The sequence below is a fragment of the Dicentrarchus labrax genome, unplaced genomic scaffold (genome assembly GCF_905237075.1).
Source record: "Dicentrarchus labrax unplaced genomic scaffold, dlabrax2021, whole genome shotgun sequence".
NCBI classification, from domain to species: Eukaryota; Metazoa; Chordata; class Actinopteri; family Moronidae; genus Dicentrarchus; species Dicentrarchus labrax.
In genome coordinates, this window is record NW_026136710.1 from 10,695,412 (window position 1) to 10,723,227 (window position 27,816).

At 44.1% G+C, this 27,816-nt stretch overlaps 2 long non-coding RNA genes across 2 annotated transcripts; one reads left to right on the top strand and one right to left on the bottom strand.

Annotated features, from left to right (window-relative positions):
* Nucleotides 1-153: 153 nt before the first annotated feature.
* On the bottom strand, nucleotides 154-27,202 carry LOC127370795 (uncharacterized). Its single transcript, XR_007886285.1, has 4 exons — nucleotides 25,281-27,202; nucleotides 15,953-17,743; nucleotides 3,676-5,694; nucleotides 154-1,025 (listed from the first exon to the last, which is right to left on the bottom strand). It is a non-coding gene; the product is annotated as an uncharacterized LOC127370795 (long non-coding RNA).
* Nucleotides 3,844-11,447, top strand: LOC127370797 (uncharacterized). The gene is made up of 2 exons (XR_007886286.1): nucleotides 3,844-3,941; nucleotides 11,046-11,447. It is a non-coding gene; the product is annotated as an uncharacterized LOC127370797 (long non-coding RNA).
* Nucleotides 27,203-27,816: the final 614 nt, after the last annotated feature.

Here is a 27,816-nt window from a genome sequence, read left to right on the forward strand (position 1 = left end):
TTAAATGAAAATAGCCGACTTCCTGTGGGATTTGAGGTATGGGTCCAAGAGGCTTTTTTGTACGCCCCGGCACATTATACATGCCTATTGAGTTTCGTACATATCGATGAAACGTGGCGCCGGGGCTGATGTTTTTTTATCCTATAGGGGGGCGCTACAAGCACGACAAACCCGATTTTTGATATGTGAGCTTCAGGCACCACTCTACACGTGCCCAGTGAATTTCATATTCATAACTATTATGGTGTGTGCACAGTGATTTACCCTGCCACCAGAGTGCCACCTAGTGGCGTGATTTTTTTCCTTTTTAGGGGAGCCTCAGGGAGCCATGGGGAAGCAGCGTACCAAGTTTCATCTTAATCACACATACCGTTGTAGAGATATAAACTCCTTCATTTGAAAGAGCGCCACCTTGTGGTGATGACCTGAAATTGTGCACGATGCCTAAGGAAGACATGGGGAACTATGTACCCAAGCATGGTGTCGATCGGACATACAAATGTGGAGAAATGGTCCACTTCCTTTTTTGACGAAAAATCAACAGGAAGTGCTAATTTTATAACACGCTTATTTTTTAAAATATCAAAATTCTTCAAATTACTTTTGTTGTCAGGGCGGTCCACAGATGCTACGTGCAAAATTTCGTGCGAATCGGACAAAGTGTGTAGGATGAACACCAAAAAGTCATTTATGGACATTTTGCGCTCTAGAAAAAAAAAAAAATCTAGGCGGAAGTGGGCGTGGCCTATATGGGGAGGTTCAGCTCCATTCACCGAACGCGTGGATATAAGGTTTTTGAATGTGAGACAAACTATGCGGGAGTTATTAGCCTTTCAAGATTTTTTTAAATAGCGCCACCTAGTGGCCTACCTAGTGGCTGATCTGCATAGAATCTCCGAGTTTAGAGAAGCTTGACAAATGTGCCAAATAAAATGCGAATATTATAATTGGTAAGGGGGTGAAAAATGCGCTCAATGTTCTGAAAAATAATAATAATTAAAGCTGCAAGCAGCGTTGGGCGGGACCTCGCACCCGGCGCTCGTCGGGGCGCCGCAAACACGTCACGTGCGGTCGGGGTGCGCCGAGGCCACGCACGTGCCGTCGTAACAAGCGCGTACCGCAACGCGAATACGTCACGTAAATCTGCTCCAAATCAGCTCCGTATCGCCACGCAGCGCTTCCTTCCTGGTGCCAGTATGCTGTTCTTTCACTTTATCTGAATCTTGTCACGTAGACAAGTTCAGGGCCGGACTGTAATACGTAGGCTGATGTTATGAGGACGTGTTCAGGGCGAGACTGTTACAGAATATATGAAGTTTATTGGAAATTGGACATTGCACACTGAAGTTACGAGTACCGCTTAATGGAAAATCATCAGAATTTGACAAGGGGTCAGTGGCACGCAGTTTGACGTACAGCCACAAATAGCTCAATTCTTCATGTACACTTTGTTTTTATAAGACTGTCCAATTTTGAAGTCGATTTGATAAGTCCCCTATTTATCTTGCAATTTAATAAGTGACTTCCAGCGGTTTCACACTATGCTTCACGCACAATACTCCCTAGGAAATATGGTTTGTAGATGTGGCTAGTGGGAGCGGAGGGGTGTTTGTGTTTCATCACTTTGAAAAAAAGACCACAGAATTCAAAATGTCCAACTTTGACGAGACACCTGGGACACGCCCTTCAACGTACAGTCATAAATAGCACAACTTGTAATCAGCAAGATTATTCAAGAGTACTGTCAAGTTTTGAAGCAGATCTGATAATGTCTCGAGTTTGTTTGTTCAAATACAAGACCACGGGCTTCAAAATGGCCAACTTTGACGGCAGGCCACGGACACGCCCTTCAACGTACAGTCACAAAATGAAATGCGTTCATTCAGCACCATGTTGTGACTGTACTGCCCATTTTTGAAGAAGATCCGTTAGAACGTGTCAGAGGAAATCATTCAAATAGAAGCCCTGAAAGGCCAAAATGACATCACAGTGTGACATTTGTTCAAAATGGCGAACTTTGAGGGCACGCCACGGACACGCCCTTCAACGTACAGTCACAAAATATAAGGCGTTCATTCAGCACCATGTTTTGACTGTACTGACCAATTTTGAAGAAGATCTGTTAGAACGTGTCAGAGGAAATCATTCAAATAGAAGCCCTGAAAGGCCAAAATGACATCACACTGTGACATTTGTTCAAAATGGCCAACTTTGAGGGCACGCCACGGACACGCCCTTCAACGTACAGTCACAAAATATAATGCGTTCATTCAGCACCATGTTGTGACTGGACTGCCCAATTTTGAAGAAGATCCGATAGAAGCTGTAGGAGGGCATCATTCAAATAGAAGCCCTGAAATGCCAAAATGACATCACAGTGTGACATTTGTTCTAAATGGCCAACTTTGAGGGCACGCCACGGACACGCTCTTCAACGTACAGTCACCAAATATAATGCGTTCATTCAGCACCATGTTTTGACTGTACTGACCAATTTTGAAGCAGATCTGATAAATTCCCTAGGAGCAGTTAGTTCTAAAACAAGCCCAAAGAGTCAAAATGACCACAAAATGGCCGCCAAAAGTGCAAATTTTAAATGAAAATAGCCGACTTCCTGTGGGATTTGAGGTATGGGTCCAAGAGGCTTTTTTGTACGCCCCGGCACATTATACATGCCTATTGAGTTTCGTACATGTCGGTGAAACGTGGCGCCGGGGCTGATGTTTTTTTATCCTGTAGGGGGCGCTACAAGCAGGACAAACACGATTTTTGGTATGTGAGCTTCAGGCAGCAGTCTACACGTGCCCTGTGAATTTCATATTCATAACTATTACGAGTGATTTATCATGCCAAAAGAGCACCACCTAGTGGCGTATTTTTTTTGTCCTTTTAAGGTGAGCCTCAGGGAGCCATGGGGAAGCAGCGTACCAAGTTTCATCTTAATCACACATACCGTTGTAGAGCTATAAACTCCTTCATTTTAAAGAGCGCCACCTTGTGGTGATGACCTGAAATTGTGCACGATGCTTAAGGAAGACATGGGGAACTATGGACCCAAGGTTGGTGTAAATCGGACATACCAATGTGGAGAAATACCCCACTTCCTTTTTTGACGAAAAATCAACAGGAAGTGCTAATTTTATAACTTCCTTATCTTTTAAAATATCAAAAATGTTCAAATTACTTTTGTTGTCAGGACGGTCCACAGATGCTACGTGCAAAATTTCGTGCGAATCGGACAAAAGTGTGTGGGAGGAACATGAAACGGTCATTTATGGACATTTTGCGCTCTAGAAAAAAAAAATTATAGGCGGAAGTGGGCGTGGCCTATACCGGGAGGTTCAGCTCAATTCACCGAACGCGTGGATATAAGGTTTTTGAATGTGAGACAAACTATGCGGGAGTTATTGGCGTATCGAAATTGGCCTACAAACAGCGCCACCTAGTGGCCTTCCTAGTGGCTGACCTGCATGTGACGCATAGAATCTCTAATTTAAATGAGGCTTGACAAATGTGCCAAATAAAATGCAAATATTGCAAATGTTTAGGGGGTGAAAAATGCGAGCAAAGACGCTAAAAATAATAATAATAATAAACATAGGAAAAACAATATGGACCTTCCAGTTCATACTGGCTCGGTCCCTAATTAAAGCTGCAAGCAGCGTTGGGCGGGACCTCGCACCCGGCGCTCGTCGGGGCGGGCCGCAAACGCGTCACGTGCGGTCGGGGTGCGCCGAGGCCACGCACGTGCCGTCGTAACAAGCGCGGACGGCAACGCGAATACGTCACGTAAAACTGCTCCAAATCAGCTCCGTATCGCCACGCAGCGCTTCCTTCCTGTTGCCAGTATGCTGTGCTTTCACTTTATCTGAATCTTGTCACGTAGACAAGTTCAGGGCGGGACTGTAATACGTAGGCTGATGCAATGAGGACGCGTTCAGGTCCAGACTGTTACAGAATATATGAAGTTTATTGGAAATTGGACATTGCACACTGAAGTTATGAGTACCGCTTAATGGAAAATCATCTGAATTTGACAAGGGGTCAGTGGCACGCAGTTTGACGTACAGTCACAAATAGCTCAATTCTTCATGTACACTTTGTTTTTATAAGACTGTCCAATTTTGAAGTCGATTTGATAAGTCCCCTATTTATCTTGCAATTTAATAAGTGACTTCCAGCGGTTTCACACTATGCTCCACGAACAATACTCCCTAGGAAATATGGTTTGTAGATGTTGCTAGTGGGAGCGGAGGGGTGTTTGTGTTTCATCACTTTGAAAAAAAGACCACAGAATTCAAAATGTCCAACTTTGACGAGACACCTGGGACAGGCCCTTCAACGTACAGTCATAAATAGCACAACTTGTAATCAGCAAGATTATTCAAGAGTACTGTCAAGTTTTGAAGCCGATCTGATAAATTCTCTAGGAGTTTGTTTGTTCAAATACAAGACCACAGACTTCAAAATGGCCAACTTTGAGGGCACGCCACGGACACGCCCTTCAACGTACAGTCACAAAATATAATGCGTTCATTCAGCACCATGTTGTGACTGTACTGACCAATTTTGAAGCAGATCTGATAAATTCCCTAGGAGCAGTTAGTTCTAAAACAAGCCCAAAGAGTCAAAATGACCACAAAATGGCCGCCAAAAGTGCAAATTTTAAATGAAAATAGCCGACTTCCTGTGGGATTTGAGGTATGGGTCCAAGAGGCTTTTTTGTACGCCCCGGCACATTATACATGCCTATTGAGTTTCGTACATGTCGGTGAAACGTGGCGCCGGGGCTGATGTTTTTTTATCCTGTAGGGGGCGCTACAAGCAGGACAAACACGATTTTTGGTATGTGAGCTTCAGGCAGCAGTCTACACGTGCCCTGTGAATTTCATATTCATAACTATTACGAGTGATTTATCATGCCAAAAGAGCACCACCTAGTGGCGTATTTTTTTTGTCCTTTTAAGGTGAGCCTCAGGGAGCCATGGGGAAGCAGCGTACCAAGTTTCATCTTAATCACACATACCGTTGTAGAGCTATAAACTCCTTCATTTTAAAGAGCGCCACCTTGTGGTGATGACCTGAAATTGTGCACGATGCTTAAGGAAGACATGGGGAACTATGGACCCAAGGTTGGTGTAAATCGGACATACCAATGTGGAGAAATACCCCACTTCCTTTTTTGACGAAAAATCAACAGGAAGTGCTAATTTTATAACTTCCTTATCTTTTAAAATATCAAAAATGTTCAAATTACTTTTGTTGTCAGGACGGTCCACAGATGCTACGTGCAAAATTTCGTGCGAATCGGACAAAAGTGTGTGGGAGGAACATGAAACGGTCATTTATGGACATTTTGCGCTCTAGAAAAAAAAAATTATAGGCGGAAGTGGGCGTGGCCTATACCGGGAGGTTCAGCTCAATTCACCGAACGCGTGGATATAAGGTTTTTGAATGTGAGACAAACTATGCGGGAGTTATTGGCGTATCGAAATTGGCCTACAAACAGCGCCACCTAGTGGCCTTCCTAGTGGCTGACCTGCATGTGACGCATAGAATCTCTAATTTAAATGAGGCTTGACAAATGTGCCAAATAAAATGCAAATATTGCAAATGTTTAGGGGGTGAAAAATGCGAGCAAAGACGCTAAAAATAATAATAATAATTAAAGCTGCAAGCAGCGTTGGGCGGGACCTCGCACCCGGCGCTCGTCGGGGCGGGCCGCAAACGCGTCACGTGCGGTCGGGGTGCGCCGAGGCCACGCACGTGCCGTCGTAACAAGCGCGGACCGCAACGCGAACCCGTCACGTAAATCTGCTCCAAATCAGCTCCGTATCGCCACGCAGCGCTTCCTTCCTGTTGCCAGTATGCTGTGCTTTCACTTTATCTGAATCTTGTCACGTAGACAAGTTCAGGGCGGGACTGTAATACGTAGGCTGATGTTATGAGGACGCGTTCAGGGCGAGACTGTTACAGAATATATCAAGTTTATTGGAAATTGGACATTGCACACTGAAGTTATGAGTACTGCTTAATGGAAAATCATCAGAATTCGACAAGGGGTCAGTGGCACGCAGTTTGACGTACAGTCACAAATAGCTCAATTCTTCATGTACACTTTGTTTTTATAAGACTGTCCAATTATGAAGTTGATTTGATAAGTCCCCTATTTATCTTGCAATTTAATAAGTGACTTCCAGCGGTTTCCCACTATGCTCCACGAACAATACTCCCTAGGAAATATGGTTTTTAGATGTGGCTAGTGGGAGCGGAGGGGTGTTTGTGTTTCATCACTTTGAAAAAAAAGACCACATCATTCAAAATGTCCAACTTTGACGAGACACCTGGGACACGCCCTTCAACGTACAGTCATAAATAGCACAACTTGTAATCAGCAAGATTATTCAAGAGTACTGTCAAGTTTTGAAGCAGATCTGATAAAGTCTCAAGGACTTTGTTTGTTCAAATACAGGACCACGGGCTTCAAAATGGCCACCTTTGACGGCACGCCACGGACACGCCCTTCAACGTACAGTCACAAAATGAAATGCGTTCATTCAGCACCATGTTGTGACTGTACTGCCCAATTTTGAAGAAGATCCGTTAGAACGTGTAGGAGGAGATCATTCATATAGAAGCCCTGAAAGGCCAAAATGACATCACAGTGTGACATTTGTTCTAAATGGCCAACTTTGAGGGCACGCCCCGGACACGCCCTTCAACGTACAGTCACAAAATATAATGCGTTCATTCAGCACCATGTTGTGACTGTACTGCCCAATTTTGAAGAAGATCCGATAGAACCTGTATTAGGAGATCATTCAAATAGAAGCCCTGAAAGGCCAAAATGACATCACAGTGTGACATTTGTTCAAAATGGCGAACTTTGAGGGCACGCCACGGACACGCCCTTCAACGTACAGTCACAAAATATAATGCGTTCATTCAGCACCATGTTGTGACTGGACTGTTTAATTTTGAAGAAGATCCGATAGAAGCTGTAGGAGGGCATCAATCAAATAGAAGCCCTGAAATGCAAAAATGACATCACAGTGTGACATTAGTTCTAAATGGCCAACTTTGAGGGCACGCCACGGACACGCCCTTCAACGTACAGTCACCAAATATAATGCGTTCATTAAGCACCATGTTTTGACTGTACTGACCAATTTTGAAGCAGATCCGATAAATTCCCTAGGATCAGTTAGTTCACAAAGAAGCCCAAAAGGTCAAAATGAGCACAAAATGGCTGCCAAAAGTGCAAATTTTAAATGTAAATAGCCGACTTCCTGTGGGATTTGAGGTATGGGTCCAAGAGGCTTTTTTGTACGCCCCGGCACATTATACATGCCTATTGAGTTTCGTACATATCGATGAAACGTGGCGCCGGGGCTGATGTTTTTTTATCCTATAGGGGGCGCTACAAGCACGACAAACCCGATCTTTGGTATGTGAGCTTCAGGCACCACTCTACACGTGCCCAGTGAATTTCATATTCATAACTATTATGGTGTGTGCACAGTGATTTACCCTGCCAAAAGAGCGCCACCTAGTGGCGTGATTTTTTTGCCTTTTTAGGGGAGCCTCAGGGAGCCATGGGGAAGCAGCGTACCAAGTTTCATCTTAATCACACATACCGTTGTAGAGATATAAACTCCTTCATTTGAAAGAGCGCCACCTTGTGGTGATGACCTGAAATTGTGCACGATGCCTAAGGAAGACATGGGGAACTATGTACCCAAGGTTGGTGTAGATCGGACATACAAATGTGGAGAAATGGTCCACTTCCTTTTTGACGAAAAATCAACAGGAAGTGCTAATTTTATAACATCGCTTATTTTTTAAAATATCAAAATTCTTCAAATTACTTTTGTTGTCAGGGCGGTCCACAGATGCTACGTGCAAAATTTCGTGCGAATCGGACAAAGTGTGTAGGATGAACACCAAAAAGTCATTTATGGACATTTTGCGCTCTAGAAAAAAAAAAAATCTAGGCGGAAGTGGGCGTGGCCTATATGGGGAGGTTCAGCTCCATTCACCGAACGCGTGGATATAAGGTTTTTGAATGTGAGACAAACTATGCGGGAGTTATTAGCCTTTCAAGATCTTGCTTTAAATAGCGCCACCTAGTGGCCTACCTAGTGGCTGATCTGCATGAAGAATCTCCAATTTAAAAGAAGCTTGACAAATGTGCCAAATAAAATGCGAATATTATAATTGGTAAGGGGGTGAAAAATGCGCTCAAAGTTCTGAAAAATAATAATAATAATAAAGCTGAAACAATGCAGCAAGCGTTGGGCGGGACCTCGCACCCGGCGCTCGTCGGGGCGCGCCGCAAACGCGCCACGTGCGGTCGGGGTGCGCCGAGGCCACGCCGCGTGCCGTCGCAACAAGCGCGGACCGCAACGCGAATACGTCACGTAAATCAGCTCCAAATCAGCTCCGTATCGCCACGCAGCACTTCCTTCCTGGTGCCAGTATGCTGTTCTTTCACTTTATCTGAATCTTGTCACGTAGACAAGTTCAGGGCGGGACTGTAATACGTAGGCTGATGTTATGAGGACGTGTTCAGGGCGAGACTGTTACAGAATATATGAAGTTTATTGGAAATTGGACATTGCACACTGAAGTAACGAGTACCGCTTCATGGAAAATCATCTGAATTCGACAAGGGGTCAGTGGCACGCAGTTTGACGTACAGTCACAAATAGCTCAATTCTTCATGTACACTTTGTTTCTATATGACTGTCCAATTTTGAAGTCCATTTGATAAGTCCCCTATTTATCTTGCAATTTAACAAGTGACTTCCAGCGGTTTCACACTATGCTCCACGAACAATACTCCCTAGAAAATATGGTTTGTAGATGTGGCTAGTGGGAGCGGAGGGGTGTTTGTGTTTCATCACTTTGAAAAAAAAGACCACAGAATTCAAAATGTCCAACTTTGACGAGACACCTGGGACACGCCCTTCAACGTACAGTCATAAATAGCACAACTTGTAATCAGCAAGATTATTCAAGAGTACTGTCAAGTTTTGAAGCAGATCTGATCAAGTCTCAAGGAGTTTGTTTGTTCAAATACAAGACCACGGGCTTCAAAATGGCCACCTTTGACGGCACGCCACGGACACGCCCTTCAACGTACAGTCACAAAATGAAATGCGTTCATTCAGCACCATGTTGTGACTGTACTGCCCAATTTTGAAGAAGATCCGTTAGAACCTGTCAGGAGGAAATCATTCAAATAGAAGCCCTGAAAGGCCAAAATGACATCACAGTGTGACATTTGTTCAAAATGGCCAACTTTGAGGGCACGCCACGGACACGCCCTTCAACGTACAGTCACAAAATATAATGCGTTCATTCAGCACCATGTTGTGACTGGACTGCCCAATTTTGAAGAAGATCCGATAGAAGCTGTAGGAGGGCATCATTCAAATAGAAGCCCTGAAATGCAAAAATGACATCACAGTGTGACATTTGTTCAAAATGGCCAACTTTGAGGGCACGCCACGGACACGCCCTTCAACGTACAGTCACCAAATATAATGCGTTCATTCAGCACCATGTTTTGACTGTACTGACCAATTTTGAAGCAGATCTGATAAATTCCCTAGGAGCAGTTAGTTCAAAAAGAAGCCCAAAGAGTCAAAATGACCACAAAATGGCTGCCAAAAGTGCAAATTTTAAATGAAAATAGCCGACTTCCTGTGGGATTTGAGGTATGGGTCCAAGAGGCTTTTTTGTACGCCCCGGCACATTATACATGCCTATTGAGTTTCGTACATATCGATGAAACGTGGCGCCGGGGCTGATGTTTTTTTATCCTGTAGGGGGCGCTACAAGCACGAGAAACCCGATTTTTGGTATGTGAGCTTCAGGCACCACTCTACACGTGCTCTGTGAATTTCATATTCATAACTATTACAGTATCCGCACAGTGATTTACCCTGCCACCAGAGTGCCACCTAGTGGCGTGATTTTTTTGCCTTTTTAGGGGAGCCTCAGGGAGCCATGGGGAAGCAGCGTACCAAGTTTCATCTTAATCACACATACCGTTGTAGAGCTATAAACTCCTTCATTTTAAAGAGCGCCACCTTGTGGTGATGACCTGAAATTGTGCACGATGCCTAAGGAAGACATGGGGAACTATGGACCCAAGGTTGGTGTAAATCGGACATACCAATGTGGAGAAATACCCCACTTCCTTTTTTGACGAAAAATCAACAGGAAGTGCTAATTGTATAACTTCCTTATTTTTTAAAATATCAAAATTCTTCAAATTACTTTTGTTGTCAGGACGGTCCACAGATGCTACGTGCAAAATTTCGTGCGAATCGGACAAAGTGTGTAGGAGGAACACCAAAAAGTGATTTATGGACATTTTGCGCTCTAGAAAAAAAAAATCTAGGCGGAAGTGGGCGTGGCCTATATGGGGAGGTTCAGCTCCATTCACCGAACGCGTGGATATAAGGTTTTTGAATGTGAGACAAACTATGCGGGAGTTATTAGCCTATCAAAATTGGCCTACAAATAGCGCCACCTAGTGGCCTACCTAGTGGCTGATCTGCATGTGACGCATAGAATCTCCAAGTTTAAATGAGGCTTGACAAATGTGCCAAATAAAATTGAGAATATTATAAATGTTAAGGGGGTGAAAAATGCAGTTAAAGTTTACTAGAAAATAATAATAATAATAAAATAGGAAAAACAATAGGGACCTTCCAGTTCATACTGGCTCGGTCCCTAATTAAAGCTGCAAGCAGCGTTGGGCGGGACCTCGCACCCGGCGCTCGTCGGGGCGCGCCGCAAACGCGTCACGTGCGGTCGGGGTGCGCCGAGGCCACGCACGTGCCGTCGTAACAAGCGCGTACCGCAACGCGAATACGTCACGTAAATCTGCTCCAAATCAGCTCCGTATCGCCACGCAGCGCTTCCTTCCTGTTGCCAGTATGCTGTGCTTTCACTTTATCTGAATCTTGTCACGTAGACAAGTTCAGGGCGGGACTGTAATACGTAGGCTGATGTTATGAGGACGTGTTCAGGGCGAGACTGTTACAGAATATATGAAGTTTATTGGAAATTGGACATTGCACACTGAAGTTATGAGTACCGCTTAATGGAAAATCATCTGAATTTGACAAGGGGTCAGTGGCACGCAGTTTGACGTACAGTCACAAATAGCTCAATTCTTCATGTACACTTTGTTTTTATAAGACTGTCCAATTTTGAAGTCGATTTGATAAGTCCCCTATTTATCTTGCAATTTAATAAGTGACTTCCAGCGGTTTCACACTATGCTCCACGAACAATACTCCCTAGGAAATATGGTTTGTAGATGTGGCTAGTGGGAGCGGAGGGGTGTTTGTGTTTCATCACTTTGAAAAAAAAGACCACAGAATTCAAAATGTCCAACTTTGACGAGACACCTGGGACACGCCCTTCAACGTACAGTCATAAATAGCACAACTTGTAATCAGCAAGATTATTCAAGAGTACTGTCAAGTTTTGAAGCAGATCTGATAAAGTCTCAAGGAGTTTGTTTGTTCAAATACAAGACCACAGGCTTCAAAATGGCCAACTTTGAGGGCAGGCCACGGACACGCCCTTCAACGTACAGTCACAAAATGAAATGCGTTCATTCAGCACCATGTTGTGACTGTACTGCCCAATTTTGAAGAAGATCCGTTAGAACGTGTCAGAGGAAATCATTCAAATAGAAGCCCTGAAAGGCCAAAATGACATCACAGTGTGACATTTGTTCTAAATGGCCAACTTTGAGGGCACGCCACGGACACGCCCTTCAACGTACAGTCACCAAATATAATGTGTTCATTCAGCCCCATGTTGTGACTGGACTGCCCAATTTTGAAGAAGATCCGATAGAAGCTGTAGGAGGGGATCATTCAAATAGAAGCCCTGAAATGCAAAAATGACATCACAGTGACATTTGTTCTAAATGGCCAACTTTGAGGGCACGCCACGGACACGCCCTTCAACGTACAGTCACAAAATATAATGCGTTCATTCAGCACCATGTTTTGACTGTACTGACCAATTTTGAAGCAGATCTGATAAATTCCCTAGGAGCAGTTAGTTCTAAAACAAGCCCAAAGAGTCAAAATGACCACAAAATGGCCGCCAAAAGTGCAAATTTTAAATGAAAATAGCCGACTTCCTGTGGGATTTGAGGTATGGGTCCAAGAGGCTTTTTTGTACGCCCCGGCACATTATACATGCCTATTGAGTTTCGTACATGTCGGTGAAACGTGGCGCCGGGGCTGATGTTTTTTTATCCTGTAGGGGGCGCTACAAGCAGGACAAACAGGATTTTTGGTATGTGAGCTTCAGGCACCACTCTACACGTACCCTGTGAATTTCATATTCATAACTATTACGAGTGATTTATCATGCCAAAAGAGCACCACCTAGTGGCGTATTTTTTTGTCCTTTTTAGGTGAGCCTCAGGGAGCCATGGGGAAGCAGCGTACCAAGTTTCATCTTAATCACGCATACCGTTGTAGAGCTATAAACTCCTTCATTTTAAAGAGCGCCACCTTGTGGTGATGACCTGAAATTGTGCACGATGCTTAAGGAAGACATGGGGAACTATGGACCCAAGGTTGGTGTAAATCGGACATACCAATGTGGAGAAATACCCCACTTCCTTTTTTGACGAAAAATCAACAGGAAGTGCTAATTGTATAACTTCCTTATGTTTTATAATATCAAAATTCTTCAAATTACTTTTGTTGTCAGGACGGTCCACAGATGAAACGTGCAAAGTTTCGTGCGCATCGGAAAAAGTGTGTAGGAGGAACACGAAAAAGTGATTTATGGACATTTTGCGCTCTAGAAAAAAAAAAAATCTAGGCGGAAGTGGGCGTGGCCTATATGGGGAGGTTCAGCTCCATTCACCGAACGCGTGGATATAAGGTTTTTGAATGTGAGACAAACTATGCGGGAGTTATTAGCGTATCGAAATTGGCCTACAAATAGCGCCACCTAGTGGCCTTCCTAGTGGCTGACCTGCATGTGACGCATAGAATCTCCAATTTAAATGAGGCTTGACAAATGTGCCAAATAAAATGCGAATATTATAATTGTTAAGGGGGTGAAAAATGCGAGCAAAGTTGCTAAAAAAATAATAATAATAATAATAAAAAAAAAACAATAGAGACCTTCCAGTTCATACTGGCTCGGTCCCTAATTAAAGCTGCAAGCAGCGTTGGGCGGGACCTCGCACCCGGCGCTCGTCGGGGCGCGCCGCAAACGCGTCACGTGCGGTCGGGGTGCGCCGAGGCCACGCACGTGCCGTCGTAACAAGCGCGGACCGCAACGCGAATACGTCACGTAAATCTGCTCCAAATCAGCTCCGTATCGCCACGCAGCGCTTCCTTCCTGGTGCCAGTATGCTGTGCTTTCACTTTATCTGAATCTTGTCACGTAGACAAGTTCAGGGCGGGACTGTAATACGTAGGCTGATGTTATGAGGACGCGTTCAGGGCGAGACTGTTACAGAATATATGAAGTTTATTGGAAATTGGACATTGCACACTGAAGTTACGAGTACCGCTTAATGGAAAATCATCTGAATTCGACAAGGGGTCAGTGGCACGCAGTTTGACGTACAGTCACAAATAGCTCAATTCTTCATGTACACTTTGTTTTTATAAGACTGTCCAATTTTGAAGTCGATTTGATAAGTCCCCTATTTATCTTGCAATTTAATAAGTGACTTCCAGCGGTTTCACACTATGCTCCACGAACAATACTCCCTAGGAAATATGGTTTGTAGATGTGGCTAGTGGGAGCGGAGGGGTGTTTGTGTTTCATCACTTTGAAAAAAAAGACCACAGAATTCAAAATGTCCAACTTTGACGAGACACCTGGGACACGCCCTTCAACGTACAGTCATAAATAGCACAACTTGTAATCAGCAAGATTATTCAAGAGTACTGTCAAGTTTTGAAGCAGATCTGATAATGTCTCAAGGAGTTTGTTTGTTCAAATACAGGACCACGGGCTTCAAAATGGCCAACTTTGACGGCAGGCCACGGACACGCCCTTCAACGTACAGTCACAAAATGAAATGCGTTCATTCAGCACCATGTTGTGACTGTACTGCCCAATTTTGAAGAAGATCAGTAAAAATAGAAGAACCCTTCAACTACACACCAAAATAATGTTGTGACCCAATTTTAAAAGACCATAGGAGGAGGATCATTCAAATAGAAGCCCTGAAAGGCCAAAATGACATCACAGTGTGACATTTGTTCTAAATGGCCAACTTTGAGGGCACGCCACGGACACGCCCTTCAACGTACAGTCACAAAATATATTGCTTTCATTCAGCACCACGTTGTGACTGTACTGCCCAATTTTGAAGAAGATCCGTTAGAACGTGTCAGAGGAAATCATTCAAATAGAAGCCCTGAAAGGCCAAAATGACATCACAGTGTGACATTTGTTCTAAATGGCCAACTTTGAGGGCACGCCACGGACACGCCCTTCAACGTACAGTCACCAAATATATTGCGTTCATTCAGCCCCATGTTGTGACTGGACTGCCCAATTTTGAAGAAGATCCGATAGAAGCTGTAGGAGGGGATCATTCAAATAGAAGCCCTGAAATGCAAAAATGACATCACAGTGGACATTTGTTCTAAATGGCCAACTTTGAGGGCACGCCACGGACACGCCCTTCAACGTACAGTCACAAAATATAATGCGTTCATTCAGCACCATGTTTTGACTGTACTGACCAATTTTGAAGCAGATCTGATAAATTCCCTAGGAGCAGTTAGTTCTAAAACAAGCCCAAAGAGTCAAAATGACCACAAAATGGCCGCCAAAAGTGCAAATTTTAAATGAAAATAGCCGACTTCCTGTGGGATTTGAGGTATGGGTCCAAGAGGCTTTTTTGTACGCCCCGGCACATTATACATGCCTATTGAGTTTCGTACATGTCGGTGAAACGTGGCGCCGGGGCTGATGTTTTTTTATCCTGTAGGGGGCGCTACAAGCAGGACAAACAGGATTTTTGGTATGTGAGCTTCAGGCACCACTCTACACGTACCCTGTGAATTTCATATTCATAACTATTACGAGTGATTTATCATGCCAAAAGAGCACCACCTAGTGGCGTATTTTTTTTGTCCTTTTTAGGTGAGCCTCAGGGAGCCATGGGGAAGCAGCGTACCAAGTTTCATCTTAATCACACTTACCGATGCAGAGATATAAACTCCTTCATTTTAAAGAGCGCCACCTTGTGGTGATGACCTGAAATTGTGCACGATGCTTAAGGAAGACATGGGGAACTATGGACCCAAGGTTGGTGTAAATCGGACATACCAATGTGGAGAAATACCCCACTTCCTTTTTTGACGAAAAATCAACAGGAAGTGCTAATTGTATAACTTCCTTATGTTTTATAATATCAAAATTCTTCAAATTACTTTTGTTGTCAGGACGGTCCACAGATGAAACGTGCAAAGTTTCGTGCGCATCGGACAAAGTGTGTAGGAGGAACACGAAAAAGTGATTTATGGACATTTTGCGCTCTAGAAAAAAAAAAATCTAGGCGGAAGTGGGCGTGGCCTATATGGGGAGGTTCAGCTCCATTCACCGAACGCGTGGATATAAGGTTTTTGAATGTGAGACAAACTATGCGGGAGTTATTAGCGTATCGAAATTGGCCTACAAATAGCGCCACCTAGTGGCCTTCCTAGTGGCTGACCTGCATGTGACGCATAGAATCTCCAATTTAAATGAGGCTTGACAAATGTGCCAAATAAAATGCGAATATTAGAATTGTTAAGGGGGTGAAAAATGCGCTCAAAGTTCTGAAAAATAATAATAATAATAATAATAAACGAAGGAAAAACAATAGAGACCTTCCGTCATATGGCTCGGTCCCTAATATAAAGCTGCAAGCAGCGTTGGGCGGGACCTCGCACCCGGCGCTCGTCGGGGCGCGCCGCAAACGCGTCACGTGCGGTCGGGGTGCGCCGAGGCCACGCACGTGCCGTCGTAACAAGCGCGGACCGCAACGCGAATACGTCACGTAAATCTGCTCCAAATCAGCTCCGTATCGCCACGCAGCGCTTCCTTCCTGGTGCCAGTATGCTGTGCTTTCACTTTATCTGAATCTTGTCACGTAGACAAGTTCATGGCAGGACTGTAATACGTAGGCTGATGTAATGAGGACGTGTTCAGGGCGAGACTGTTACAGAATATATGAAGTTTATTGGAAATTGGACATTGCACACTGAAGTTATGAGTACCGCTTAATGGAAAATCATCTGAATTCGACAAGGGGTCAGTGGCACGCCGTTTGACGTACAGTCACAAATAGCTCAATTCTTCATGTACACTTTGTTTTTATAAGACTGTCCAATTTTGAAGTCGATTTGATAAGTCCCCTATTTATCTTGCAATTTAACACTTGACTTCCAGCAGTTTCCCACTATGCTCCACGAACAATACTCCCTAGGAAATATGGTTTGTAGATGTGGCTAGTGGGAGTGGAGGGGTGTTTGTGTTTCATCACTTTGAAAAAAAAAGACCACAGAATTCAAAATGTCCAACTTTGACGAGACACCTGGGACACGCCCTTCAACGTACAGTCATAAATAGCACAACTTGTAATCAGCAAGATTATTCAAGAGTCCTGTCAAGTTTTGAAGCAGATCTGATAAAGTCTCAAGGACTTTGTTTGTTCAAATACAGGACCACAGGCTTCAAAATGGCCAACTTTGAGGGCACGCCACGGACACGCCCTTCAACGTACAGTCACAAAATGAAATGCGTTCATTCAGCACCATGTTGTGACTGTACTGCCCAATTTTGAAGAAGATCCGTTAGAACGTGTAGGAGGAGATCATTCAAATAGAAGCCCTGAAAGGCCAAAATGACATCACAGTGTGACATTTGTTCTAAATGGCCAACTTTGAGGGCACGCCACGGACACACCCTTCAACGTACAGTCACAAAATATAATGCGTTCATTCAGCACCACGTTGTGACTGGACTGCCCAATTTTGAAGAAGATCCAATAGAAGCTGTAGGAGGGCATCATTCAAATAGAAGCCCTGAAAGGCCAAAATGACATCACAGTGTGACATTTGTTCTAAATGGCCAACTTTGAGGGCACGCCACGGACACGCCCTTCAACGTACAGTCACAAAATATAATGCGTTCATTCAGCACCATGTTTTGACTGTACTGACCAATTTTTAAGCAGATCCGATAAATTCCCTAGGAGCAGTTAGTTCACAAAGAAGCCCAAAAGGTCAAAATGACCACAAAATGGCTGCCAAAAGTGCAAATTTTCAACGAAAATAGCCGACTTCCTGTGGGATTTGAAGTATGGGTCCAAGAGGCTTTTTTGTACGCCCCGGCACATTATACATGCCTATTGAGTTTCGTACATGTCGGTGAAACGTGGCGCCGGGGCTGATGTTTTTTTATCCTGTAGGGGGCGCTACAAGCAGGACAAACACGATTTTTGGTATGTGAGCTTCAGGCAGCAGTCTACACGCGCCCAATAACTTTCATATTCATAACTATTACGGTGTCCGCACAGTGATTTACCCTGCCACCAGAGTGCCACCTAGTGGCGTGATTTTTTTTCCTTTTTAGGTGAGCCTCAGGGAGCCATGGGGAAGCAGCATACAAAGTTTCATCTTAATCACACATACCGTTGTAGAGCTATAAACTCCTTCATTTTAAAGAGCGCCACCTTGTGGTGATGACCTGAAATTGTGCACGATGCCTAAGGAAGACATGGGGAACTATGGACCCAAGCTTGGTGTAAATCGGACATACCAATGTGGAGAAATGGTCCACTTCCTTTTTTGATGAAAAATCAACAGGAAGTGCTAATTTTATAACTTCCTTATGTTTTATAATATCAAAATTCTTCAAATTACTTTTGTTGTCAGGACGGTCCACAGATGAAACGTGCAAAGTTTCGTGCGCATCGGACAAAGTGTGTAGGAGGAACACGAAAAAGTGATTTATGGACATTTTGCGCTCTAGAAAAAAAAAAAATCTAGGCGGAAGTGGGCGTGGCCTATATGGGGAGGTTCAGCCCCATTCACCGAACGCGTGGATATAAGGTTTTTGAATGTGAGACAAACTATGCGGGAGTTATTAGCCTTTCAAAATCGGCCTAAACAGCGCCACCTAGTGGCCTACCTACTGGCTGATCCGCATGTGACGCATAGAATCTCTAAGTTAAATGAGGCTTCACAAATCTGCCAAATAAAATTGAGAGTGTGTAAATGCGCAAGGGGTCAAAATCGCAGTTAAAGTGGCCTAAAAATAATAATAATAATAATAATAAACGAAGGAAAAACAATAGAGACCTTCCAGTTCATACTGGCTCGGTCCCTAACCCTAATTAAAAAGCTGCAAGCAGCGTTGGGCGGGACCTCGCACCCGGCGCTCGTCGGGCGCGCCGCAAACGCGTCACGTGCGGTCGGGGTGCGCCGAGGCCACGCACGTGCCGTCGTAACAAGCGCGGACCGCAACGCGAATACGTCACGTAAATCTGCTCCAAATCAGCTCCGTATCGCCACGCAGCGCTTCCTTCCTGTTGCCAGTATGCTGTGCTTTCACTTTATCTGAATCTTGTCACGTAGACAAGTTCAGGGCGGGACTGTAATACGTAGGCTGATGTTATGAGGACGTGTTCAGGGCGAGACTGTTACAGAATATATGAAGTTTATTGGAAATTGGACATTGCACACTGAAGTTATGAGTACCGCTTAATGGAAAATCATCTGAATTCGACAAGGGGTCAGTGGCACGCAGTTTGACGTACAGTCACAAATAGCTCAATTCTTCATGTACACTTTGTTTTTATAAGACTGTCCAATTTTGAAGTCGATTTGATAAGTCCCCTATTTATCTTGCAATTTAATAAGTGACTTCCAGCGGTTTCCCACTATGCTCCACGAACAATACTCCCTAGGAAATATGGTTTGTAGATGTGGCTAGTGGGAGCGGAGGGGTGTTTGTGTTTCATCACTTTGAAAAAAAAGAAGACCACAGAATTCAAAATGTCCAACTTTGACGAGACACCTGGGACACGCCCTTCAACGTACAGTCATAAATAGCACAACTTGTAATCAGCAAGATTATTCAAGAGTACTGTCAAGTTTTGAAGCAGATCTGATAAAGTCTCAAGGAGTTTGTTTGTTCAAATACAGGACCACGGGCTTCAAAATGGCCACCTTTGAGGGCACGCCACGGACACGCCCTTCAACGTACAGTCACAAAATGAAATGCGTTCATTCAGCACCATGTTGTGACTGTACTGCCCAATTTTGAAGAAGATCCGTTAGAACCTGTAGGAGGAGATCATTCAAATAGAAGCCCTGAAAGGCCAAAATGACATCACAGTGTGACATTTGTTCAAAATGGCCAACTTTGAGGGCACGCCACGGACACGCCCTTCAACGTACAGTCACAAAATATAATGCGTTCATTCAGCACCATGTTGTGACTGGACTGCCCAATTTTGAAGAAGATCCGATAGAAGCTGTAGGAGGGCATCATTCAAATAGAAGCCCTGAAATGCAAAAATGACATCACAGTGTGACATTTGTTCTAAATGGCCAACTTTGAGGGCACGCCACGGACACGCCCTTCAACGTACAGTCACAAAATATAATGCGTTCATTCAGCACCATGTTTTGACTGTACTGACCAATTTTGAAGCAGATCTGATAAATTCCCTAGGAGCAGTTAGTTCTAAAACAAGCCCAAAGAGTCAAAATGACCACAAAATGGCCGCCAAAAGTGCAAATTTTAAATGAAAATAGCCGACTTCCTGTGGGATTTGAGGTATGGGTCCAAGAGGCTTTTTTTACGCCCCGGCACATTATACATGCCTATTGAGTTTCGTACATGTCGGTGAAACGTGGCGCCGGGGCTGATGTTTTTTTATCCTGTAGGGGGCGCTACAAGCAGGACAAACACGATTTTTGGTATGTGAGCTTCAGGCAGCACTCTACACGTGCCCTGTGAATTTCATATTCATAACTATTACGCACAGTGATTTATCATGCCAACAAGAGCACCACCTAGTGGCGTGATTTTTTTGTCCTTTTTAGGTGAGCCTCAGGGAGCCATGGGGAAGCAGCGTACCAAGTTTCATCTTAATCACACATACCGTTGTAGAGCTATAAACTCCTTCATTTTAAAGAGCGCCACCTTGTGGTGATGACCTGAAATTGTGCACGATGCTTAAGGAAGACATGGGGAACTATGGACCCAAGGTTGGTGTAAATCGGACATACCAATGTGGAGAAATACCCCACTTCCTTTTTTGACGAAAAATCAACAGGAAGTGCTAATTTTATAACTTCCTTATGTTTTAAAATATCAAAATTCTTCAAATTACTTTTGTTGTCAGGACGGTCCACAGATGAAACGTGCAAAGTTTCGTGCGCATCGGACAAAGTGTGTAGGAGGAACACGAAAAAGTGATTTATGGACATTTTGCGCTCTAGAAAAAAAAAAAATCTAGGCGGAAGTGGGCGTGGCCTATATGGGGAGGTTCAGCTCCATTCACCGAACGCGTGGATATAAGGTTTTTGAATGTGAGACAAACTATGCGGGAGTTATTGGCGTATCGAAATTGGCCTACAAACAGCGCCACCTAGTGGCCTTCCTAGTGGCTGACCTGCATGTGACGCATAGAATCTCTAATTTAAATGAGGCTTGACAAATGTGCCAAATAAAATGCGAATATTATAAATGTTTAGGGGGTGAAAAATGCGAGCTAAAGTCGCCTAAAAATAATAATAATAATAAAAAAAAAAGACCAGTCAACTGCTCCCTAATTAAAGCTGCAAGCAGCGTTGGGCGGGACCTCGCACCCGGCGCTCGTCGGGGCGCGCCGCAAACGCGTCACGTGCGGTCGGGGTGCGCCGAGGCCACGCACGTGCCGTCGTAACAAGCGCGGACCGCAACGCGAATACGTCACGTAAATCTGCTCCAAATCAGCTCCGTATCGCCACGCAGCGCTTCCTTCCTGGTGCCAGTATGCTGTTCTTTCACTTTATCTGAATCTTGTCACGTAGACAAGTTCAGGGCGGGACTGTAATACGTAGGCTGATGTTATGAGGACGTGTTCAGGGCGAGACTGTTACAGAATATATGAAGTTTATTGGAAATTGGACATTGCACACTGAAGTTACGAGTACCGCTTAATGGAAAATCATCTGAATTCGACAAGGGGTCAGTGGCACGCAGTTTGACGTACAGTCACAAATAGCTCAATTCTTCATGTACACTTTGTTTTTATAAGACTGTCCAATTTTGAAGTCGATTTGATAAGTCCCCTATTTATCTTGCAATTTAATAAGTGACTTCCAGCGGTTTCCCACTATGCTCCACGAACAATACTCCCTAGGAAATATGGTTTGTAGATGTGGCTAGTGGGAGCGGAGGGGTGTTTGTGTTTCATCACTTTGAAAAAAAAGACCACAGAATTCAAAATGTGCAACTTTGACGAGACACCTGGGACACGCCCTTCAACGTACAGTCATAAATAGCACAACTTGTAATCAGCAAGATTATTCAAGAGTACTGTCAAGTTTTGAAGCAGATCTGATAAAGTCTCAAGGAGTTTGTTTGTTCAAATACAGGACCACGGGCTTCAAAATGGCCAACTTTGACGGCACGCCACGGACACGCCCTTCAACGTACAGTCACAAAATGAAATGCGTTCATTCAGCACCATGTTGTGACTGTACTGCCCAATTTTGAAGAAGATCCGTTAGAACGTGTAGGAGGAGATCATTCAAATAGAAGCCCTGAAAGGCCAAAATGACATCACAGTGTGACATTTGTTCTAAATGGCCAACTTTGAGGGCACGCCACGGACACGCCCTTCAACGTACAGTCACAAAATATAATTGCTTTCATTCAGCACCACGTTGTGACTGTACTGCCCAATTTTGAAGAAGATCCGTTAGAACGTGTCAGGAGGAAATCATTCAAATAGAAGCCCTGAAAGGCCAAAATGACATCACAGTGTGACATTTGTTCTAAATGGCCAACTTTGAGGGCACGCCACGGACACGCCCTTCAACGTACAGTCACCAAATATAATGTGTTCATTCAGCCCCATGTTGTGACTGGACTGCCCAATTTTGAAGAAGATCCGATAGAAGCTGTAGGAGGGGATCATTCAAATAGAAGCCCTGAAATGCAAAAATGACATCACAGTGACATTTGTTCTAAATGGCCAACTTTGAGGGCACGCCACGGACACGCCCTTCAACGTACAGTCACAAAATATAATGCGTTCATTCAGCACCATGTTTTGACTGTACTGACCAATTTTGAAGCAGATCTGATAAATTCCCTAGGAGCAGTTAGTTCTAAAACAAGCCCAAAGAGTCAAAATGACCACAAAATGGCCGCCAAAAGTGCAAATTTTAAATGAAAATAGCCGACTTCCTGTGGGATTTGAGGTATGGGTCCAAGAGGCTTTTTTGTACGCCCCGGCACATTATACATGCCTATTGAGTTTCGTACATGTCGGTGAAACGTGGCGCCGGGGCTGATGTTTTTTTATCCTGTAGGGGGCGCTACAAGCAGGACAAACAGGATTTTTGGTATGTGAGCTTCAGGCACCACTCTACACGTACCCTGTGAATTTCATATTCATAACTATTACGAGTGATTTATCATGCCAAAAGAGCACCACCTAGTGGCGTATTTTTTTTGTCCTTTTTAGGTGAGCCTCAGGGAGCCATGGGGAAGCAGCGTACCAAGTTTCATCTTAATCACACATACCGTTGTAGAGATATAAACTCCTTCATTTTAAAGAGCGCCACCTTGTGGTGATGACCTGAAATTGTGCACGATGCTTAAGGAAGACATGGGGAACTATGGACCCAAGGTTGGTGTAAATCGGACATACCAATGTGGAGAAATACCCCACTTCCTTTTTGACGAAAAATCAACAGGAAGTGCTAATTGTATAACTTCCTTATGTTTTATAATATCAAAATTCTTCAAATTACTTTTGTTGTCAGGACGGTCCACAGATGAAACGTGCAAAGTTTCGTGCGCATCGGAAAAAGTGTGTAGGAGGAACACGAAAAAGTGATTTATGGACATTTTGCGCTCTAGAAAAAAAAAAATCTAGGCGGAAGTGGGCGTGGCCTATATGGGGAGGTTCAGCTCCATTCACCGAACGCGTGGATATAAGGTTTTTGAATGTGAGACAAACTATGCGGGAGTTATTAGCGTATCGAAATTGGCCTACAAATAGCGCCACCTAGTGGCCTTCCTAGTGGCTGACCTGCATGTGACGCATAGAATCTCCAATTTAAATGAGGCTTGACAAATGTGCCAAATAAAATGCCAATATTTTAAATGATTAGGGGGTGAAAAATGCGAGCAAAGTCGCTAAAAATAATAATAATAATAATAATAAAAAAAACAAAGCACTGCAAGCAGCGTTGGGCGGGACCTCGCACCCGGGCGCTCGTCGGGGCGCGCCGCAAACGCGTCATGTGAGGTCGGGGTGCGCCGAGGCCACGCACGTGCCGTCGTAACAAGCGCGGACCGCAACGCGAATACGTCACGTAAATCTGCTCCAAATCAGCTCCGTATCGCCACGCAGCGCTTCCTTCCTGTTGCCAGTATGCTGTGCTTTCACTTTATCTGAATCTTGTCACGTAGACAAGTTCAGGGCGGGACTGTAATACGTAGGCTGATGTTATGAGGACGCGTTCAGGGCGAGACTGTTACAGAATATATGAAGTTTATTGGAAATTGGACATTGCACACTGAAGTTATGAGTACCGCTTAATGGAAAATCATCTGAATTCGACAAGGGGTCAGTGGCACGCAGTTTGACGTACAGTCACAAATAGCTCAATTCTTCATGTACACTTTGTTTTTATAAGACTGTCCAATTTTGAAGTCGATTTGATAAGTCCCCTATTTATCTTGCAATTTAATAAGTGACTTCCAGCGGTTTCCCACTATGCTCCACGAACAATACTCCCTAGGAAATATGGTTTGTAGATGTGGCTAGTGGGAGCGGAGGGGTGTTTGTGTTTCATCACTTTGAAAAAAAAGACCACAGAATTCAAAATGTCCAACTTTGACGAGACACCTGGGACACGCCCTTCAACGTACAGTCATAAATAGCACAACTTGTAATCAGCAAGATTATTCAAGAGTACTGTCAAGTTTTGAAGCAGATCTGATAATGTCTCAAGGAGTTTGTTTGTTCAAATACAGGACCACGGGCTTCAAAATGGCCAACTTTGACGGCACGCCACGGACACGCCCTTCAACGTACAGTCACAAAATGAAATGCGTTCATTCAGCACCATGTTGTGACTGTACTGCCCAATTTTGAAGAAGATCCGTTAGAACGTGTCAGAGGAAATCATTCAAATAGAAGCCCTGAAAGGCCAAAATGACATCACAGTGTGACATTTGTTCTAAATGGCCAACTTTGAGGGCACGCCACGGACACGCCCTTCAACGTACAGTCACCAAATATATTGCGTTCATTCAGCCCCATGTTGTGACTGGACTGCCCAATTTTGAAGAAGATCCGATAGAAGCTGTAGGAGGGGATCATTCAAATAGAAGCCCTGAAATGCAAAAATGACATCACAGTGACATTTGTTCTAAATGGCCAACTTTGAGGGCACGCCACGGACACGCCCTTCAACGTACAGTCACAAAATATAATGCGTTCATTCAGCACCATGTTTTGACTGTACTGACCAATTTTGAAGCAGATCTGATAAATTCCCTAGGAGCAGTTAGTTCTAAAACAAGCCCAAAGAGTCAAAATGACCACAAAATGGCCGCCAAAAGTGCAAATTTTAAATGAAAATAGCCGACTTCCTGTGGGATTTGAGGTATGGGTCCAAGAGGCTTTTTTGTACGCCCCGGCACATTATACATGCCTATTGAGTTTCGTACATGTCGGTGAAACGTGGCGCCGGGGCTGATGTTTTTTTATCCTGTAGGGGGCGCTACAAGCAGGACAAACAGGATTTTTGGTATGTGAGCTTCAGGCACCACTCTACACGTACCCTGTGAATTTCATATTCATAACTATTACGAGTGATTTATCATGCCAAAAGAGCACCACCTAGTGGCGTATTTTTTTTGTCCTTTTTAGGTGAGCCTCAGGGAGCCATGGGGAAGCAGCGTACCAAGTTTCATCTTAATCACACATACCGTTGTAGAGCTATAAACTCCTTCATTTTAAAGAGCGCCACCTTGTGGTGATGACCTGAAATTGTGCACGATGCTTAAGGAAGACATGGGGAACTATGGACCCAAGGTTGGTGTAAATCGGACATACCAATGTGGAGAAATACCCCACTTCCTTTTTTGACGAAAAATCAACAGGAAGTGCTAATTGTATAACTTCCTTATGTTTTATAATATCAAAATTCTTCAAATTACTTTTGTTGTCAGGACGGTCCACAGATGAAACGTGCAAAGTTTCGTGCGCATCGGAAAAAGTGTGTAGGAGGAACACGAAAAAGTGATTTATGGACATTTTGCGCTCTAGAAAAAAAAAAAATAGGCGGAAGTGGGCGTGGCCTATATGGGGAGGTTCAGCTCCATTCACCGAACGCGTGGATATAAGGTTTTTGAATGTGAGACAAACTATGCGGGAGTTATTAGCGTATCGAAATTGGCCTACAAATAGCGCCACCTAGTGGCCTTCCTAGTGGCTGACCTGCATGTGACGCATAGAATCTCCAATTTAAATGAGGCTTGACAAATGTGCCAAATAAAATGCGAATATTATAATTGTTAAGGGGGTGAAAAATGCGAGCAAAGTCGCTAAAAATAATAATAATAATAATAATAAACGAAGGAAAAACAATAGAGACCTTCCAGTTCATACTGGCTCGGTCCCTAATTAAAGCTGCAAGCAGCGTTGGGCGGGACCTCGCACCCGGCGCTCGTCGGGGCGCGCCGCAAACGCGTCACGTGCGGTCGGGGTGCGCCGAGGCCACGCCACGTGCCGTCGTAACAAGCGCGGACCGCAACGCGAATACGTCACGTAAATCTGCTCCAAATCAGCTCCGTATCGCCACGCAGCGCTTCCTTCCTGTTGCCAGTATGCTGTGCTTTCACTTTATCTGAATCTTGTCACGTAGACAAGTTCAGGGCGGGACTGTAATACGTAGGCTGATGTTATGAGGACGTGTTCAGGGCGAGACTGTTACAGAATATATGAAGTTTATTGGAAATTGGACATTGCACACTGAAGTTATGAGTACCGCTTAATGGAAAATCATCTGAATTCGACAAGGGGTCAGTGGCACGCAGTTTGACGTACAGTCACAAATAGCTCAATTCTTCATGTACACTTTGTTTTTATAAGACTGTCCAATTTTGAAGTCGATTTGATAAGTCCCCTATTTATCTTGCAATTTAATAAGTGACTTCCAGCGGTTTCACACTATGCTCCACGAACAATACTCCCTAGGAAATATGGTTTGTAGATGTGGCTAGTGGGAGCGGAGGGGTGTTTGTGTTTCATCACTTTGAAAAAAAAGACCACAGAATTCAAAATGTCCAACTTTGACGAGACACCTGGGACACGCCCTTCAACGTACAGTCATAAATAGCACAACTTGTAATCAGCAAGATTATTCAAGAGTACTGTCAAGTTTTGAAGCAGATCTGATCAATTCTCAAGGAGTTTGTTTGTTCAAATACAGGACCACGGGCTTCAAAATGGCCAACTTTGACGGCAGGCCACGGACACGCCCTTCAACGTACAGTCAAAAAATGAAATGCGTTCATTCAGCACCATGTTGTGACTGTACTGCCCAATTTTGAAGAAGATCCGTTAGAACGTGTCAGAGGAAATCATTCAAATAGAAGCCCTGAAAGGCCAAAATGACATCACAGTGTGACATTTGTTCTAAATGGCCAACTTTGAGGGCACGCCACGGACACGCCCTTCAACGTACAGTCACAAAATATAATGCTTTCATTCAGCACCACGTTGTGACTGTACTGCCCAATTTTGAAGAAGATCCGTTAGAACGTGTCAGAGGAAATCATTCAAATAGAAGCCCTGAAAGGCCAAAATGACATCACAGTGTGACATTTGTTCTAAATGGCCAACTTTGAGGGCACGCCACGGACACGCCCTTCAACGTACAGTCACCAAATAATTATGCGTTCATTCAGCCCCATGTTGTGACTGGACTGCCCAATTTTGAAGAAGATCCGATAGAAGCTGTAGGAGGGGATCATTCAAATAGAAGCCCTGAAATGCAAAAATGACATCACAGTGACATTTGTTCTAAATGGCCAACTTTGAGGGCACGCCACGGACACGCCCTTCAACGTACAGTCACAAAATATAATGCGTTCATTCAGCACCATGTTTTGACTGTACTGACCAATTTTGAAGCAGATCTGATAAATTCCCTAGGAGCAGTTAGTTCTAAAACAAGCCCAAAGAGTCAAAATGACCACAAAATGGCCGCCAAAAGTGCAAATTTTAAATGAAAATAGCCGACTTCCTGTGGGATTTGAGGTATGGGTCCAAGAGGCTTTTTTGTACGCCCCGGCACATTATACATGCCTATTGAGTTTCGTACATGTCGGTGAAACGTGGCGCCGGGGCTGATGTTTTTTTATCCTGTAGGGGGCGCTACAAGCAGGACAAACAGGATTTTTGGTATGTGAGCTTCAGGCACCACTCTACACGTGCCCTGTGAATTTCATATTCATAACTATTACGCAAGTGATTTATCATGCCAAAAGAGCACCACCTAG